Source organism: Myotis myotis, unplaced genomic scaffold (genome assembly GCF_014108235.1).
Source record: "Myotis myotis isolate mMyoMyo1 unplaced genomic scaffold, mMyoMyo1.p scaffold_m19_p_5, whole genome shotgun sequence".
Classification (NCBI taxonomy): Eukaryota; Metazoa; Chordata; class Mammalia; order Chiroptera; family Vespertilionidae; genus Myotis; species Myotis myotis.
In genome coordinates this window covers 19,696,616-19,717,940 of record NW_023416357.1, presented here as the reverse complement: position 1 = coordinate 19,717,940, position 21,325 = coordinate 19,696,616, and the positions used below count along the sequence as shown (strand labels likewise).

The following is a 21,325-nucleotide window of genomic DNA, read 5'->3' as shown; positions in this document are numbered from 1 at the left end:
ACAGAATATGTCTGGAGAACAGTCATCAACAAGTATTACCAATACTGGTAGGAACTGCCTTCTCAGCAAAAATAGAGCACATGCAGATTCAATTCTTGAACATAGTTGTGGTGGAATGATTGTTCAATGTGAATTTTGTCTATCACTACATTTCTCTGATGAAAAACCATCCGATGGGAAATTTATTTGATGTTGGAGCAAAGGGTAAGTCTGTCCAAATGATATACATTTTTAAGATTACTCGGCATATTTAAAAAGATTAATGACAAACGAAGATTCTGACAATAAAAATTTCATGGAAAATATTCGATTCATAAATAGTTCTTTTGCTTTTGCTTCCATGGGTGCAAATATTGCATCACCATCAGGATATGGGCCATACTGTTTTAGAATCACAGACAAGTTTATCACCGTACTGGAACTTTACATCCTTCAGATGGTGTTTCTCTGAAGTTTGCTCAACTCTATATTTTGGATACAGCCAAAGCTACAAGTAAAAGATTAGCAATGCCAGAAAACCAGGGCTGCCCAGAAAGACTCATGATCAACATCAACATCCTCATGCATGAAATAAATGAATTAACAAAATCGTACAAGATGCTACATGCGGTAGAAAAGGAAGCCCAATCTGAAGCAGCAGCAAAAGGTATTGCTCCCACAGAGGTAACAATAGTGATTAAGTACTATCGTAACAGTGACCCGGGTAGATATAATTCTCCCCGTGTAACCGAGGTTGCTGTCATATTCAGAAACGAAGATGGAGAACTCCTTTTGAAAGGGACTTGCTCATTCATTGTAAAGCGGATCCCAATAATCCAAATGCCACTCAAATGAAACAAATCAATATCCTGTTTCCTACACTAGATGCGATGACGTATCCTTTTCTTTTTCCACACGGTGAAAAAGGCTGGGGAACAGATTTTGCATTAAGACTCAGAGACGACAGTGTCGTCGACAATACTACTAGACAAAATGTAAGGACACGAGTCACACAATGCAGTATTATGGATTTCATCTCTCTGTGCAGGACACGTTCAATCCTATTTTAAATGCAGGAAAATTAACTCAACAGTTTATCGTGGATTCCTATTAAAAAATGGAGGCCAATCAGATAAATTTCATCAAAGTAAACCAATCTAAGTTGAGTTGAAAAATATAGTGGTTTGATGGATTATCTCAAATCTAGATCTGAAAATGACAATGTGCCGATTGGTAAAATGATAATACTTGCATCATCTTTTGAGGGTAGTCCCCAAAATATGCAGCAGCGATATCAGGATGCTATGGCAATTATAACGAAGTATGGCAAGCCCGATTTATTCTTAACCATGATATGCAACCCCAAATGGGCAGATATTGCAAACAATTTACAATGCTGGCAAAAAGTTGAAAACAAACCTGACTTGGTAGCCAGAGTTTTTAATATTAAGCTGAATGCTCTTTTAAATGATATCTGTAAATTCCATTTATTTGGCAAAGTAATAGCTAAAATTCATGTCATTGAATTTCAGAAATGTGGACTGCCTCACGCTCACATATTATTAATATTAGATAGTCCAAATTACATTCCTCTAATTAATTCCCTTTCATTGCGCACGAATTTCGTGCACCAGGATATATATATATATATATATATAACTTTTTGAAATGAAAAACTAGATCCTTGTCTGGAGGAAAAACCCTCCCAGGCTTATAAAAATTTATCACATCAGAGGAATGTCTTTTAGTAAAAGCTAGGCAACGTAATTCGATCATTCGATCTAGTTGGAGTCTTGTGTTTTGTGTTTTGTTTTTTTTAAGATTCTATATGTATATTTAATATTCTTTTCAAATTATCAGAAAAAATAAATAGCAGGGAGGGCTTAATTTACCTCAGTCTTGAATAGTCGCTCAATAAATTAATATTTTATTTTATAAATTTATGGGGAATAACCTAAAGAAAAAAGTAAATAATAAAGTATTATTAAATTATTTTTATATCTCATTATAAATTGAAAATGAAATATGTGTAATCCAGTCACTCACATGTATGTTTACACAGCCAGAGTCATTTATTTCAAGTCGTTCCTTAATATCATTACAGTATTTGTGTGTGTGTGTTTATGCATTCCAAGTCCTACATAAATTTGATGACTTGAGAGGCACTTTCTCTGTTTCTGATAGGTGGATATAAAGCTTCCAATGGCAGTGCATCTTCAGCTAGTAAGAGCCTGGAAGTCTTATTGACAGTACATAAGCAAGATGTGTATTAACAAAAATGACGTTTGGGGTAGCAACATTACCATGTAAAGTGTTGGGAAATATGAAGCATCTCTTGACAAAAATTGAGGACAGATGGTAAATAAGTATATTATATAAAAGTGCAACTGCACGGGGAATATTTAAGTGGGCAGAATGTGATTATGTCAATGAAAAATTCACTTCTAACTAAGAGTACTGAGTACATAGTGATACTCAAATTGCATTATTCAACTAAGTATAGAGTTGTTTCTGGATTATGATCATAGCCTAAAGGATTGGTCTCTGTAAAAATGGAAAAGCTATATTCGATCATATTCCTCTTACCTAAATTTTTAATATTTTAATTATTTAGAATAAAGCATAACTTTTGAAAGCATATCTCTTTTTTCTATAACTTCCTTCTATCGATGTTTTGATAAGTGAATACACATTTGGTCATAACATGAATGTTACCTGAACAGTGGTATTGCTTGAAAATAGATCATAGGAAAGGGACAAGGGGTCACTTACTACATCACCTGCTGCAATATTGTGATTTCTGAGAAATATATATTTGGTCATTTATGTGATCAAATTAAATTTTTCATATATAATTGGTCTTCTTCCACACTTGGCCTACCCTGTGTTGAGAGACACAAAGATGTCTCTTGTTATGTTGATGTGTTGACTCTTAGACCACACTGAAGGGTGGAGCTGGATGTCAGGAGAACCAACCTTGTGATTAGAGGGTTGGAACTTAGACTTTCACACCTAGACCTCCAGGAAAGACAGAGTCATAGAGTTTTAATAAATTGCTAGAAGCCAGTGTTTTAATCAATCATTTTATGTAATAAGCCTCCATAAAAACCTAAAAGAATGTAGGGACAGTGGCATTTCTGACAGGGCATGGAATTTCTGAGCCCTTTCCACATTCATTTTATGATAAACTGTTAATCTCTTTTTTTCATATATTTATTGATTTCAGATAGGAAGGGAGAGGGAGAGAAAGATAGAAACATCAGTGATGAGAGAGAATCATCGATTGGCTGTCTCCTGCATGCCTCACACTGGGGATCAAGCCCACAACCCTAGTCTGTGCCCTGACCAGGAATCAAACCCTGACCTCTTGGTTCCTAGGTTGATGCTCAACCACAGAGCCACCTGGCTGGACAATAAAATACTAATCTAATAAGTATAATGTTTCTCTGAGATATGTGAGACCCCTTAGTAAATTAAATAAACCCGCAGAGGGTTTTGTTAGAACCTCTGATCTATATCCAGTGGGTCAGAAGCACAGGTTTGACTGGTATCTGAAGTGTGTATGAGGGTAAAGTCTTGAAGGACTGAACTCTTTACCAGTGGGGTCTGATGTCATCTCTGGATAGTGTCAGAATAAAGTTGAATTGTAGTACACCCAGCTAGTCTCCCAGAATTGCTTGGTGGTATGGGGGAAATCCCCCTAAGAAGTCAGAATTGGTCACAGAACCATATCCCCCGCTCATTCGAGAAAATAGTAGGAATATAATTATTTAGGGAACATTCTGAGTATTCAGATCATGTGATCTAATTGAGTAATTATTTTAACTATCTGTGATGAATTCATGGATGTACACATTTTTAATCTAAGGAGCCCCTTCTAATGGCTTCCATAAATAAAATATGTTTGTTTTTTATGTAGGCACAGATTCAAACATTCAGAGTCCAGAGGGTTTCCAGTGTTTTGTTTTGTTTTTAATTTTTTTAAAATTTTTATCTTGGTTATTGTTTAAAAACTGTGAGGTTTTACCTACTTGCAAGCTGACAAATTAGCCTGCCACAGTTTCAGGGGTGCAGGTGGAAGGCATGGGACTCATGGTCAGAGACAATGTACTTAATTACTCACAGTGACAGCAGTGTTCTGTGTTACAGCATTTTCTTGTGCCATTCGCTGAACCTTGATTCCCATAAGGTGATGTGAAAAGAACCAAGGGCCATCTGCACACACAGTGAGTTGATTGGCAGGAGAGGGCCCCTGAACTTGGAAACTTGAATCATTTATAATGGGTAGTAAGGGTGCTTGACTTGCTCTGGAGGCAGATATAATCTCTGCCTACCAAGACTATAAGTAGATCTATCCTTTGCTCCAGAGAAATAACCCATCTCTATCTTCCGTTCTTGAAAAGATAATCTAAAAGGGCCTCATTTGCAAGATCTGCAGAAACATGGGAGGTGCATGGACAGTTATATTCCTCAAATGAAATATCACAAACAGTAGTATGAAGTATGATAATCAGCCCCTTGCAAAATAGGCAATGTTTCCACACATTTTAATGATGGGTCTCTCTACCAGTATTTGACTCAAAATAGCCTGTTTATTCCCTGGTAAAATGTTTAAATTAGTTTAGATTATGCAGGCTAAAATCTAAAAGTAATTCTCTCAAGTTTGTGATATGGTTTTAATTTTAAAAATAATATACTACCAGTGTTCAAAATTTCATTTTCTTGAGGGAGTTACTGAATAAACATTGATAAATACTTCAGATCCCCTCCAAATTTATTATGAACCTGTTATGACATAAGATATTAAAGAGAAGACTTTTGCCACCCGTCATCATTTGTCACTCAGGGTGACATTTCTCTGGCAATGAAATCACTTGATCACTCTGTTGGACTCTGGGCTTCTGTTGCCCACATGACAAGGCTCTAGCTACCATTGTTCTCTCTATCAGACCCCAGGCGTATAAAACTGAGGTGATCATGTGCTTCAGGTCATGGCTAACTAGCACCATTGCCCATTGTAATACCTCTCACTCTTTATATGATTTCCTTTTGTCTCTCTTCCTTGCCTCCACATGTTTAGAAACAGTGATTCAAGAGTATAGGTGTCCTTCCAATCCTATCTCCAAACTTTGCCTTAGATAGTGTCACAGAAATAGTGGTGTCATTTGTTTATTTCTAAATCGTATATTGCAGACATTATTTTTGTTCAAAATTTTTTTCTGTTTCTGCGTTTTCACTCAACATTACGGTTTTGAAGTCTATTTGTGTCGCTACATGTAAATCTAGTTCATTACTTCTGATTGCTTTATAGTATTTCATCTTATGCCTGTACAGATTTTATATCCTTACTGCTGTAGTGATACATAGCTATGTATCACTTCTATTAGCTACCCACCAACAATGCAGTGATAAAATTCTTCATGACCATCACCTTAGGGACCCATGGGAGAACGGGTCATCATATTATGTATACACATTAATTAAAGAAAATTATTTAATAATTACTGATTAAGAATGAGTACCCTTTACATTATCACTTGCTCTCTTTTTTCATATATTTTTATTGTGTGCTATTATGAATTTCTTGTGAATATTTTTATATATCAATGTTCTTTAATATAATTTCATTTTATTTTACTGAGGTAATTAAATTTTCTATTTTGGTGTCACATGGGATTCAGGCTCCTTGCATTGAAGTTAGTCTGGTGCCTACTGATTTAATCAAATTATCAAACCTCTGAAGAAGATCTGTTTCAAAAGAATAGAAATGTGGCTCTGCTTGTGGCAAGTCCTACAAGCGATCTTTTACATACTTCATGCACTTGGACTGGGCTTTCAGAAGGCTGGGACTCGGGAGAATAGGAAGCTAGAAGGAAATGAAGAAATCAGGACTACAAAAGACCAAGTCCAGAGGATATAAGACAAAACAACAACAACAAAACAAACTAAAAAAACAGTTGCCTATTCTACCAGCTGACGGGTGCCAGAAGGCTCACCTATGAGATCTTACTCTTCTCATTTCAGGATTTCATTTCTACTGGGATGCATATAATTTCAATAGTCACATCTTCATACACTATATGAAATCGGTACCACTGTGTGATTACACATGGAGGAGGAGGAAAGGGATGCATATGCATAAAATAATTATCTCCTGGATACATAGTATCTTTTAGTGCATCCTTTTCTGGTGCTTGAATAGCTCTTGGACTTGTTGTCAACTAGGAGCAGTGGCGATGTGGAGCCCGTAGGACAGGCAGGCTGAATCTCACTGTGGCTCAGTTTCCTCCTCTGTAAAATAGGAATGATACAAAGTAAGCATTTTTGTAAGCATTAATGACTAGTAACAAAGTTTTTAGAAGTGCACCCAGAATATAGTCAAATTCGATAAATAGTTACTCTTATTATACTAAAACATTATTGCATTTATTGATTAATAAAATATATTAGGTCAATAGATATTATGTCTAAATGTAGCTGAATTCCTATCTCATTCTGTATGTCAAAATGCATCCCAAGATTGTCAAAGGGTTACATAACAAGTAAGTGAGAGTAGTAAATGACAATATCAGAAAGTGGAAAAACTCAGAAATACAATTGAAAGAAAAATAAACTTGAGCATAAAAATTTATAATTCAAACTGTTATAACAATCCAAAAACTAATAAATTCATATACTAACCTAGAAATAATATTTACAACACAATGTTATATATACCTAAAAAGCTCTTAAAATTTAAAAAGAAAAAAAGATTGATTCACCTGTGATAAGTTGAAATGTGTGGCCCTCCAGAAAAAGTCATGTTGAAGTTCCCCAGTATCTCAGACTGGGGCCTTATTTGAAAACCAGTCTTCATAGAGACAATCAAGTTAAACTGAGGTCATTAGGGTGGCTCGCAATGCCACCCATCTGTTGTCCTTATTAAAAGTCGGGGGAATAGGGACACATAGAGATGTGACACACAGAGAGGGAAGACAATGTGAAGACATGGAAAGAACGTTATCTATAAGCCAAGAAACTCCTGTGGTTACCCATAGCTGGGAAAGAGGCATGGAACAGATCCTTCCTCAACATCCTCGGAAGAAACCAACCCTGCCATTGCCTTATTTTCAGACTTCCAGTCTCCTAAACTATGAGGTAATACATTTCTGTTGGTGAAGCCACCCAGTTCATGGTCTTTGTTATAGTCGCCATAACATATTAATTTCTCTCATTGAAAAATGGACAAAAACGAAAACAGAATTAATTATACAGGAAAACCAAGGGCCTTACATGTAATGAAAGATGAGAAACCTCTGAGATAATTTACAAAGTCCAATTAAAATGACTTTATATGTTTTAACCTATTATTAGATTGTTAAAGGTCACAAAGTTTGGAAATAATGATTTAAGAAGGCAAGGGGCTCCATTTTTTTCATTTACTTTGGGTGAGAGTATTTATTGAGGTGTTTACTTTGGAGGGAAATTTGCTGTTTTCATTCAACGTTTCACATACACACAGTTCTGTCCCTATCAGGTAGATGTCTGATTGTATAGACTTTCAAAGTATACTGTTCTTCTTGGACAGCCCTGATATTAATAAGGCTAATTTTTAACTTCCTTTTCTTCCTCTCTCTATCCCTGCCTCCCTCCCTCATTTAATCTGGCTCCAAATGAAGCAGCATCTCTTTCCAACTGCAAACATCACAATAATGAGTATTTCCCAAACTTAGATCCAAAACCATGTATGATGATGCTAATTTTTATATGATCTAATTCAAACATCTGCAAATAAACTGGCAATAGATATTTGCTTGCCAAACTTTAAAAAGTACTTTTTAAATATATTTACAAAGATAACAGATAATTATCTATTTTGTATGCTATACCCAGTGTAATATAGGTGTTATATTATATGTCTCTACTTGCAAGTTTTCGAGAACTGATTGATTAGCTTCTCAATCTACAAAGCTGTAGGTTTGCCATTGAATTTTCTTATAACATGCCATTGTGAGTTCAACTAAAATGTGGCCTCACCACAGACTGTTTCTATGTTTTGTTTCAATTACTACGACCCTTACAAATGCATTATTGATTTTTCTTCCAAACCATAATGATGCAAAGTGCAATAGCTTGACAAATTTATGTTCATTGCCAAAATCTTGACCCGACAAGCAGCTGCGACTTCTTTTACTTACATGGTTCCGTTACTTCATGTTCGTATAGGTCACTGGTGTTGCATTTGAATAAACATTGAATTCCAAATCACCATATGGAATAAGTGAAAAGTATAACCTTCTGATTAAGTAAGAAATAGAAATGCTATGTTATTTCTACTGCCTTTTACACAGAACCTTCCATTCAGAATCTCTGACTTTTAAAGCCTGGGATTACCAAGACATTTTGAATGGATTTATTAATCTGTAAAGCAATCGAGATTTTGGACTTTATTAATTGTTTAATAAGCAATGAATGATTAACTGCGTGAGAAGTGAGAAAGACTCTGGTGGCACTTGAGAGGGAATGAAATGCAATATATGAAAAGCTCAGCACCTGCCCAAGTCAATATCCATCTACGTGCTCACACCAGCAAGTAGAGGACACTTTGTTTATCATCGGAGAAAGTCTGTGCAGCATAGCAGCTGTGCAGGTGCCAAGATCCTCCCTCCCCCAACCCCATCATTCGATTGCCAGCTGTAAGAATGAGAGCTACCTGCATCCTCTCCTAGAGTTCAATGTTAATGTATTTTTCACCAATGTTAAGAGCATGACAAGTCCTAAGAGAGAAAGAGACAGGGTGAGAGAAGAAAAAAAAAATCATAAAAAGATAGAAATGTCGTTAGATCTGCTCCTTGAGACCAGATACATCAAGATTCAATATTAGAAGCTGTCATGGAATTATGGCTTTTGTTTTCCTTTCTGTCACCCATCTGGTGCAAGTGCTGAAAGGCAGAGCAGGCATCTGCTGAAATACTGTATTCATTAATCACAAGAGTAGGGAACATGCCTACGTCCCACTGGGGACATTACTTAGAGCCTCTAATGACTTAGGTCAGTGCAGGTTAGTGTCTCTTCTTCACTCTGGGGTGTGGCGTGTTTCCTACTGTGTGTTGAATGGTACTTACCCTTACATGACAATAGAGGGATATTATTTGAAAGCTCATCCCTCACAAAGAATAAGTGTTGGATAAAGATAGAGGAAACTCCCTGGGCATCATAATGTCTTATTGAACACCTCCCTGGATTCCAAAGCTTATTGTAAAACATTTCATGTATTTGAAAGAGAATTAAACACACTCAATTGTCTTATTGAGATGGAAGTATGATGCTGATATCTAATTATCAGCGACTTTAAAGTTATTTTTCCACTCCACCTCTCAAAAGGTACTACTCAAAGAAATCTCTGATTTTAGGGGTCAGCAAGCTATGGTCTGCTGGCCAAATCCTGTGTACTGCCTGATTTTTTAAGGTATAGTCCTATTAGACCAGAGCCACCCCTATAAGGTTACATTTTTTAAAATATATGTTTATTGATTTCAAAGAGGAAAGGAAAGGGAGAGAGAGAGAGAAACATCAATGATGAGAGAGAATCATTGATTAGCTGCCTCCTATATGCCCCCCACTGGGGATCTAACTCACACACAACCTGGGTATGTGCCTTTGACCGGTATCAAACCTGGGACCCTTCAGTCTACAGGCCCACCCTCTATCCACTGAGTAAAACTGGCTAAGGCTGGTTACATATTTTTGATGATTTCTCTCAGGCTATAGTGGCAGTGGTGGGTACTTATTAATGAAATCCACATATAGAGTCTCCTGTGATTAGTGCCTTTCATGTAGCATAATGTTTTTAAGGTCTATTCATGCTGTAGCACATTTCAGTACTTTTTTCTTTTTCAGAACCAAATAATATTTCATTGAATGATGTTATATAAAGATGCTAAAGATGTATCTGTAAATGGGCCCCTAGGTTCTTTATTTCTTCACTTCAGGCTGAGAGCTATTAGGTCAAAAGTCCATGATTGGTATAGCTGCTTAATGCCTTTGTATTTTTTTTTTTATTGTTTAAGTTAATACAAATAGTAATACATATGTCTCCTTTTTTTTCCCATTGGCCTCCCCCTGGCCTCCCCTACCCCAAGGTACTTGCCCTCACCACCCCCCGCCAAGCAGTGTCTTGTGTCCATTGGTTATGCTTATATACATGCATACAAGTCCTTTGGTTGATCTCTTACCCACCCCCTCCAACCCTCCCCTACCTTTCCCCTGTAGTTTGACAGTCTGTTCGATGCTTCTTTGCCTCTATCTATTTTTGTTCAACAGTTTATAATGTTCTTTATATTCCATAAATGAGTGAGATCATGTGGTATTTATATTTCACTGACTGGCTTATTTCACTTAGCATAATGCTCTCCAGTTCCATCCATGTTGTTGCAAATGTAAGAATTCCTTCCTTTTTATAGCAGTGTAGTATTCCATTGAGTAGATATACCACAGTTTTCTAATCCGTTCATCTGCTGATGGGCACTTAGGCTGTTTCCCAATTTTAGCTATGGTGAATTGTGTGCTATGAACATAGGGGTGCATATATCCTTTCTGATTGGTGTTTCTGGTTTCTTGGGATATATTCCTAGAAGTGGGATCACTGGGTCAAATGGGAGTTCCATTTTTAGTTTTTGAGGAAACTCCATACTGTTCTCCACAGTGGCTGCACCAGTCTGCATTCCCACCAGCAGTGCAGGAGGGTTCCTTTTTCTCCACATCCTCTCCAGCACTTGTCGTTTGTTGATTTGTTGATGATAGCCAGTCTGACAGGTGTGAGATGGTACCACATTGTTGTTTTGATTTGCATCTCTCGGATGATTAGTGACTTTGAGCATGTTTCCATATGTCTCTTGGCTTTCTGAATGTCCTCTTTCAAAAAGTGTCTATTTAGGTCCTTTGCCCATTTTTTGATTGGATTGTTTATCTTCTTTTGTTAAGTTGTATGAGTTCCCTGTAAATGTTGGAGATTAAACCCTTATCGGTGATAACATTGGCAAATATGCTCTCCCATGCAGTGGGCTTTCTTGTTTTGTTGATGGTTTCTTTTGCTGTGCAGAAGCTTTTTATTTTGATGTAGCCTTTGTATTTTGAGTTCACTATTTGGGCCCCTTTGAAGACATATTTCTCTGACTCCCCTCCCCCCCCCCCCCCCAGGGTATGGGTTACACTTTCCTTCTGCTTTGCATGTCATATAATTGTTGAAAACTGAACTTTATAAATAATATGTTGTAACAGCAGTGGACATTGAAACTCCAGTTCCCTCCCCTCTGTATTGTTCTTGTTGTTTGCTTGCTCATTTATTTGCTCAGTGAATTGGATGAACTCATTTGGAAATGTCTATTACATCCACAATGTGCAACCTTTGATATCCTCATTCCTATTGTTTTCTTACTTGACCTTTTAACCTGGCTACATGTGGTATTGACCCTGCATATGCATAAGCCACCTATTGTTCAATGGCTGTTTTTGAGCCTGCTTTGCCACTTACATTTTTACTCTCTAACATTGAATATATGTGATTGTAGGATGCTATTACTGATCAGTGAATTTGCATGTATTTTTATGTTTACTTTTGCTCCGTGTTTAGCTGGGGACAAGTACCTGGAAGGTTTCATCTTTAATTGCTTATGAGAGGGCACAAGGTTGGATATACACACATTTCCCAGACTTCAAGGGATGAGTATAATTTTTAAGATTGATTTCCTGGGAGTTAGCCCTGGGTCAGAGCGGCGTATTGCTCAGTCAGTGTTGGAAGATGTATCAAAGCCTCTTGTGCCAGTGAGGCTCCTGCCTGTGTTGATGGGTCTGGAGAATGCTTTCACATCTGCTTCATCCCCTCCAGTGATCGCCACTGAAGGAGTTCAGCTTAGCATATGTGCACAACCTCCCCAACCCCCGGAGTTTACTGATTCCCCTAGGGCTCTTCTTGGTTGTCTTTCTGCCTAGTTCTCTCTATTAAGCTTCTAGCTGTTGTGCCATTTGCTTGTATCATAGGTCTACAACTTCCTCATAATTGCTCTCCACCAAGATCTCCATTATTTTCAACAATTTCCCCAGATAAGGAGTTTGCATTCTGTTCAAAATAAAGTGTGTTCCACCAGGCAGAGAGGTGGGGCTCTCTGTCCTTCTGGCCTTCTTTCTTCCTGCGAGGAATGTCTGCACCAGCAAAACAGCTGGGAACTGAGGACTCACTTCTGCACTGTTGTCCTCATTAGGAGTGGGCAGTGGTGGTGGTGGGAGGTAGCAGTCCTAGTCTTTGTTTTGCTGCTACACATGTGGAATGTTTGCCCTACAAGTGAGATAGTGGAATGCTTAGGCCCTAGTATTCTTTACCTGGTGTGTGTGAAGTAGAATTTCACTCTCTGAGTAGGGTTGGTGAAAAAGGGAGTCTAATACTCTCCATCCCACCTGCCTGAAATAGGGTTTCTGCTACTCAGGCTGGGGAGGGGAGCACGAGAAACATTGCTGCCAGCCTTCCTTCCAGGGCTGAAAGCATAGCTCCAGCCTGGGAACTGGGGGGAGAGGGAGCCTCGGACTTCTTGGCTACACCTGCCCAGAGAAGAGAGCTCTGTAACACAGACCCGGGGTGTGTAAATTTTAAAATATCACCTAAGGAAGCTGGTCAGGGTTCAATGTCACAGACTCTTGTAATTCGTACCAAGAATGAATAGATTTCCTTGCATGGGTGTTTCCTCATTTGCTGTATATACTTAAGACAATTTCCAGCAACTTAAAATGATTGTTTTTAAATAATGTCATCAGTAAAATTGCTTTTGTGTTGTGGAGGGCGTCTGCTGAATGCCTCACTGCGCCATTCCAGAAGTACGGTACCCTACTCTTTAGTTCCGATCTCAGAATGTACCACTTTTTGTTTTTCTTCTCCCCTGATTAAACTGCATATGATTGAGAATTCAGGAAGATGAAATTGAAGGAGTGTGATGAAATTGAAGATCCCTCACCGTCTTGGCTGTTTTGCTAAAAGTGGGATTAATCTAATCCTACTCTAGGCTAATTATCCAAGCAGCTCTCCATCAGTCCCTAGTGGTTGGCTTCCTGTAAGCCCTCTTCAGTCTACCACAGCTGGAGCATTTTGCCTTATTTTGTTGATACAGAATTTGAATGCAGAATAAAAACCCAAACCATTTTCCTACTTAAAGTAGACTTCCAGGCATGGTGCAGTGGTAATCACAATGGCGATTCTGTGTCTTTCAGCCCTTGAATTATTCCTAGTACCGATTTCCATCATTTACAAAGGTAATCTCCAAAGAGGACTCTAAATCTATACATAGTTTTTCTCCTGCTCTTGTCCCATTACTTTATGTAATTGTTTCTTGTATCTGTTAGAAAGTAGGTTGCACCATTTTTAGCCATAACCAAGCCTCCAGATAATGAGATAACAGCCATTTATCAGCAAATATTTTTAAAACATCTCATTTATTTGACCACAATCTCTCAATTTATAAAAAAAGGGTTCTAATTTCTTAAGAACTGATTTGGTTTTTAAAATAAAAATTCAGCTGAATAAATTTGAAGATCTAATTGGCTTGGTTCAGTGATTCATAAATCGGCAGCATTGCATCTAGCCATTAGAAAAGAGATGCTGAAACTGAAAATAAGTCTTGGTTTGTTGACATGGGGCCTAGCACAAGTGACTCCATTTTGAATCTGTTGTCTTGCTTTCTAGCATTGACTAAACACATATGTCTAATAAATATATATTTGCCCAAGTGTGTTGTTTATGTCTTAAAGTAATCTTGCAAAAATTATAGTCTTACTTTTCAATATAACATTTAATGATGTAATTTAATTTCATATGTGGTAATTTTTTTGTTTATTTCCACAGAATAAATAATTGCCTTTTGTTTGCTTGTTTTTCTGTATACTAATCATTAATTCATCAACAAATTATCCAGTGAAGTCTGAATTGTTTTCTGTCATTTAAAGAGACCATGTAGATAAAGTAGATAAAAAAGCTGTGGTACATTTACACCATGGAATACTATGCAGCTGTAAAAAAGAAAGATCTCTTACCCTTTGAGACAACATGGGGAACTGGAGAGCATTATGCTAAGCCAAATAAGCCAGTCAGAGAAAGACAAGTATTATATTTGACCTCACTTATATGTGGAATCTAATGAACAAAATAAATTGATGATCAAAATAGATCTAGAGACATAGCAGCATAGAAAGGACTGTGGAACCTGAGAGGGCAGTGGGAGAGGGTGGCTGGGTGGGAGGGAAGAGATCAACTAAATAATTTGTATGAATATATGCATAACCCATGAACACAGACAATAGGGTGGTGAAGGCCTGGGTCTGGCTAGAAGGGATCAATGGGGAAAACAGGACTATAGGTAATACTTTCAACAATAAAGATTTATTTTAAAAAATAATAATAAATCCTTGCTACAAATCCTATGTATTCCTTTTCTTTTTCTTAAATAAACTTTACTTTTTGAACAGGTTTAGATATACAGAAAAAATTGAAAAGATAGTAAGGAGGATTCATAGTACCTTGTACCCAGCCAACCCTATACTTAATATCTTACATTAATATTATACATTTGTTACAATTAAATAATCAATGTTGATACATTATTGTTAACTAAAATCCATACTTTATTCATATCTCCTTAGACTTAATGTTCTTTTTTTTTGTTCCAGGATCTCATCCATCACATTTAATTTGTCATGTTTTCTTAGGCTCCCCTTAGCTGTGACAGCTTTTCAGGTTTTTCTTGCTTTTGATGACATTCACAGTTTTCAAGACTACTGCTCAGGTATTTTACAGAATGTCACTCAGTTGGGACTTGTGTAATGCTTTTCTGATGATTAGACTGGTGTTATGGGTTTTTCTGAGAAAGATCAAAAAGGTAAAATGCCATATCAAGGGTGTTCTAACAATGTAGTGAAACTCCTATCGTGAGAGCAAATGTGCTCTCAAATCTCTTGTCTGTGTCCCTTGTCATCATTTACTGGAAAGATGTCCCATGTTATATATGTATGATACATGTATAATATATACTAGACCTCTCATATATACTATTATACATGTAATATATGCTATTATACATGTATATATGTATATGTGTGTGCATTAGAGAGTAGGATCAGGACAAATCAGAGAGTAAGAATCAGTGAACGCCACAAATTAAGACCATAGAGTAATTATCACTTTTAGGCATCTTTGTTTTACTCCTAAGGGGCAACAGAAATTTGTTTGCTATTCTACTTCTCAGTGTCAAATTTATAAAATAAAGAGTTGGGGTTGTCGTAAATGTTTCCTCCCACGTCCCGAGTGGTTCAGGGTTCAATATCTGGAAGAGGAGCCGCACACAAATGAAATAGAAAAGACAAGAGATAATTTGGAAATATTGGGGGACCGGGCGGGTAAGTCCAACTCAAGAGGAAGGACTTCCACCAGTGCTCAGTCCGCACTGACCTTTTATAGTCTGAGGTAAACAATGCAGTGGTTACCAAAGCTATAGTTCTTGTGAGTTTCACCTGTTTTGATCATGTTTACACTCCCTGTACTTCCCTCAGCCCATTAGTTTCCCAGGTAAGATCTGGGGAGTGTTATAAGGTCAAGCCTAATTATGCTAAGAGGACTGAGCCCTCTAAGCTGGGACTTGTTTGTGACTTTGCCAGCAGGTCAGTCCGAGGCTCAACCCTATATCAGTTTCCCACAGGGGTTAGGGTTTTGCTGAACCACAGAGATGGCAAAATTTTATTTTGATGTGAGTTTACTAATGCCAAATGAGGTTTAGTAGGAATGTTTGTTCATCCCCAAGGCATTCCAAGAACTGCTTTCATTTCTGAAGAAGGTTAAACATGTCACATCACAATGTCTCTGTTAAAACCTTCAGATAGTTTTTCTAGGACTCAAATTCTTTTTTTTAAAAAAAATATATTTTATTGATTTTTTACAGAGAGGAAGGGAGAGGGATAGAGAGCTAGAAACATCGATGAGAGAGAAACATCGATCAGCTGCCTCCTACACCTCCTACTGGGGATGTACCCACAACCAAGGTACATGCCCTTGATCGGATTTGAACCTGGGACCTTTCAGTCTGCAGGCCAACGCTCTATCCACTGAGCCAAACCGATTAGGGCTAGGACTCAAATTCTTAAATTATCACATGAATCTTTAGATGATTAGTGAAGATAATGCACTTATACACTATGAAGCAGAGAATTTAAAATATAGTTAAATCACTTGTAAATCGTATATGTAGAAGGTAAACATTTCTATAAAGTGAGGTATAAAGTTTATGATTGACATTTTAATAATTTTTGGATTACATATATTATTTTACTCTATTTTCATAATATGAAAAAGAAGGCCTCTCTCTACATTATTTCAAATTAAAATATATTTTTTTCATGACATTATTTCAAATTAAAATCTCCTTTTTTTTCACTTGAGAGAAGAGGGTAAATCTTTTTTTTTTTTTTTTTTTTTTTTACATTGACATTAAACATTATAGCTGGGCCAGAGGCATAGTCACCTTGAAAGAGTTCTCCAATACACAGGCAGCCTTGGAATGTTGCCCTTCACAGAGGACCATTTGTAATAATTAACGCATCTGTCAGCCTAAGAAAACATCTAACAAAGGCAGACCTTGCGTGTAATTTACATGAAATAAGATTTTTTCATCAGAAGTTGTTCTTAAAAGCAAACACACCCAAAACTATATAAATACCAACAGCAACCACAGCCTTTTTATATCTCTTAGCTTTGGGCACACTTAACAGAAAAGCTGTCACAGGCTATTTCACACCCAAGTATCCCCTGCTTTGGTATATGACAATTAAAAAAAAAATGCCCTTCTGCTAAAAGGAATATTTAACTCCTGAGACTCAGATTTGAAAAGTCTTTGGAAAGCCACCTCGCCTCTACAAAATTTTAGGAATAACAGACAAATATACATTTTTAGTTTTTAAATATATTTTATTGATTTTTTTACAGAGTGGAAGGGAGAGGGATAGGGAGTCAGAAACATCGATGAGAGAGAAACATCGATCAGCTGCCTCCTGCACACTCCCTACTGGGTATGTGCCCACAACCAAGGTACATGCCCCTGACCGGAATCGAACCTGGGACCCTGGAGTCCACAGGCTGATGCTCTATTCACTTAGCCAAACCAGTTAGGGCCGAATTTAAACACTATATCCCAAACCCAATGTATGGAATAAAGCACAGCCCTGGTGATGGTCTTGGTATCAAATATGTCTTCTTTAAGGTTCCCATGTTCCCCGAGGGTGCTGACACCCCAGAACCAGTCTGCTATTCTTGCTCTGATAACAGCACCTTTGGTGCTGGGCAAGTGGACCCAGGTTGGCGGTTTTATAGTTTTTTTCTTATAAGTCAGGCTGTGTTTTGGGCCTGGGGGAGTTGTTTTCCTTTCGCTTAAGAATAAGAGTCCTTCAGTCTCCTTGCATGACTTTTGCTGTGATACAACCCTTTCAAAGCTCCCGCTGAAACCTGGCTGGAGGCTGGGATCTTCTGGGAGCAGAGTCCTGTGCTGGAAATAATCTCTGTTCATCTGTTCCCTGAGGGACTGCAGTGCTACAGTCTTGGAAGGGATTTTAGGATCTAGTGCAATAACACGAGTTACAAAACACACACGCACACACTTTCTATTTGTGATGAAATATGAAGTGTTCTATTTTATCACGCATATAGCTCCACAGACATAGCATTGTTGATTGTGTCCCCACAATTCAAATGCTGCTTAACAGATTTTAGTACTGAGCATAAAACAATGCTGTGAATTCATTCGAAATGATTCCTCAGATCTGTCTTGTTTTAGAGCCCATCTTTTTATTCATGCATTTTATTATGACTTGTGCATACCAAGGCTGGAAGTGACTTCCAGATCCAGAGTTGTCAAGGATGTCTTACCAGCCGCCTTCTCACCTGACTGACTACTGCCCAGCAGCCCCAGTCCAAGGGAACTGCAAGAAGCCTGCACAGCTGGACACCACTCACCTTCCTTTTTGTGCAGCACCTATGCCAGGTCCCCTGGCCTGTCCAGCACCTTGCTGGGTGGATTAGCTGGGCTGCTGTGCAGTCTCTTACTTTGCAGCCACCATCCAATCTTGTTAACATCCTGGCCTTGTCACTTACTGGTTTTAGGTGTGTGTTTTTCCACCTCTGCCTGGAATTATGTGTCTCTTTTTATATCCTGGAAGTTGAGTGCTGGGAGTCCTGAGTACCCTGACTTCAGAGGGACTTTATTGACCTGATAGATTAGATCCTCTAATTCTACACAAGATCTAAATGAGTCTAAGAAAAATTAAGCTGTATTGAAACACCTACTTAGCTTTGGGAAACAGATATTGAAACTCAAGTCTTTAAACTCATATTGCTTGTCTTGCTAGGATTTGAAAGCCTTGATGCTTTCTTCTGTTTATGCATTCATTAATACAGGGCAGCCTAGGACAGCATGCAAGAGGATGGGCTCTCGAGCAGACTGCCCCAATTCAGAGCTGCCTCTAGGTGTTCAAGGTTGGACCATGGTCAAGTCCTTCAACTGCTCTGTTCCTGTTTTATCTGTAAAATGGGTACAATGAGACCATCTCCTTCACAGAGCAGTCGCACGGGTACTGAACATACAAGAATAAAGCACTAATAACTATTTGTGTAAATATTTGATTCTGTTTTAAGGAAAATGGTAAAAGTGATTTGGTGGCAGGGATAAGTAAGGATCAGCCTTCTTAGAGAAAGATGAAGAGGGAAGTGTACGCACACACAATGTAGAGAACACAGCACGCCGAGGTAGAGTGTGTTCAATAAGAGCCAAAGCAGAGAGCAGAATGTGTGTGTGAGGGAACTGGGAATCGTGTTCCATGCTGTACTCCTCCATGGCTCCAGTTAACTTGAGCCTTAATTACAATATTTTGTGTGTAGCTTCTGCTTTTCATGATGTAAATATTTAATGTGCTGGGAAATTACCTTAGGAAACAACATACTTTTTGTGTTATATTCAAACTAGAGGCCCGATGCATGAAATTCATGCAAGAGTAGGCCTGCCTTCCCCTGGCTGCTGGCACCAGCTTCCCTCTGGCACCTGGGACCTGGGCTTCCAGCTGCTGGCAGGTGCCCGGGACCCGGGCTTCCCTTGCAGCCCCGGCTTCATCCAGAAGGTTGTCCAGAAGGATGTCCAGGAAAATGTCTGGTCTAATTAGCATATTATGCATTTATTATTATAGATTCTTGTCTACTTATCAATCATTTGTAAGTCAATCCCCTCATATTGCAGACACACTTTCTAGCATAACAGGTGGGAAATGCCATGGGTAGTTTAGGATTTCTAGAAGATTACTCTAGTAGGGAATTAAACTCATATTTTAGACACCTTTGGCTCCAAAGGGGAAAGGGCAGCTGGAATCAAAGTGGTGACAGTGATGATGAAAATAGCCAGATGTCCAACATCAAAAATCTCTACTATAAAATAAAAAGACTCCTATTTAGGGAAATAACCTTAGGTGTTCTTGCTCTTTAAAATTTGATACTTCACACCTTCTAAAAAGTGGAGGAGAAAATTTTCATGGAATAGAAAGGTAGAAATACAATCTAATGTGCTCCATGTACTAGACTAGGTTTTGGAAGGTAGAGGTCTTACCCTTCATCTTCTCTATTGGTGTTTCCCTTCCCATGTGTCTGAGCACGCCTGAGCAAGGACTGCATAAGTATAGGAAGAATCATAGAAGACGCTGAACGTTCAAGAAATTAAAACATATTGGATGTCCTTGTTAGCAATTTAAACTTGAAAACAGATGAAGGAAATGTGAGCACTGGGCTTACACAGGCTTATTGAAAACAGTTGCAAACATTCTCTAACCTCTTAAATATATCGTTACACAGGCATGATACAGTTTCACGTTTGAAATTTCATTTTGAATGCTAAGAATAAATGACTTAAGTAGAAATCACAGCCTGCAATTTAAACTCTATTGTTTAAATCCATGCTGTCCAACAGGAAATAATGCAAACCACAAATGTGAGCTGCAAATACAATTTTAATTTTCTAGTAAACACATTAAAAAGTAAAAAGAGATAAAATTAATATCACAGTTTATATTTAAGATAATATTAGTGTGTCACAAATAATAAATATGGAAATGAATAATGAGCTATTTTAAATTCTTAGTTGCCATACTGTCTTTGAATTTTGGTATACAGTTTAAAAGCAGAGCACGTCACAATCTCAATTGCCAAATTTCAACCAAATAGCCACATATGGGTAGTGGTTACCATATTGGACAATATAGGTCGAAGTTAACTTTTTATGAACATTAATTTTCCAGAATGAAAAGATGCAATAAAGTATATACTATTTATGATTCTGTCTAAAAGTCTCATCCATTCAGATTATTAAAAAATGCCATACCCTATTTTGGAGTGTCCTTATAGAATGCTTTTAGAGTAAAACACTTCATCTCACATCTTATCTCAAGCATGGGGAATTGCTTCCACATTAAATGTTGATATTTCAATATTTGTGAAGAGTGCATTGTACTTTTTATTATATTATATGTAACTGAATAAGTATTGAACTGAATTGACAGGTGGACAAAATGCCATTCTTTATAAACATTTAATTAAACAGGCATTGATTTTGATTTTAGTTCTCTTATTTTGGAAGTATTATATGTAATTTCCAGCCTCCAACATTTCTGGCTCTTGAAAACCTCATAGGCTGTGAACACTGTGCCTCTAATGCCAAGTATAAATTCACCCTGAATCAAGCCATGTCTTTTCAGCTTGCTTGCAAAATACAGGGATGCCCCTATTCCTGTAGCTGTTACTATAATTGTCACATATCACAGGCTTTTACCAAATTGAATTTGCTAACTTAAGTTTTGCCATCAGGATATTCTGCTTGCCTATTTTTACAGCATTGGTACATTTACCCAATTTTGTTAATTTTGTAACCATTAATTTGTTTGCTGTTTCTTGATTTAAGAGAGGCAAGAATTATCTCTGTTTTCTTCTCTACTGTATACCAAATGACCTAGTACAGTGACGGTGAACCTTTTGGTGTGTCAGCATTTTGAAAAACCCAAACTTAACTCTGGTACCGTGTTACATATAGAAATTTTTTGATATTTTCAACCATAGTAAAACAAAGACTTATATTTTTGATATTTATTTTATATATTTAAATACCATTTAACAAAGAAAAATCAACCAAAAAAATGAGTTTGCGTGTCACCTCTGACACGTGTGTCATAGGTTCGCCATCACTGACCTAGTATATTGTAGATACTCAGTAAACCTTAAATAAATGAATGGGGGGAAATGTTTGCTGTAAGG

General features: G+C 37.5%; 1 protein-coding gene across 2 annotated transcripts in view; it reads left to right on the top strand.

Annotated features, from left to right (window-relative positions):
- The window catches only part of CDH12 (cadherin 12), a 723,975-nt gene that overhangs the window by 525,293 nt on the left and 177,357 nt on the right, over positions 1-21,325 (top strand). The gene's annotated exons all lie outside the window — the stretch shown is intronic.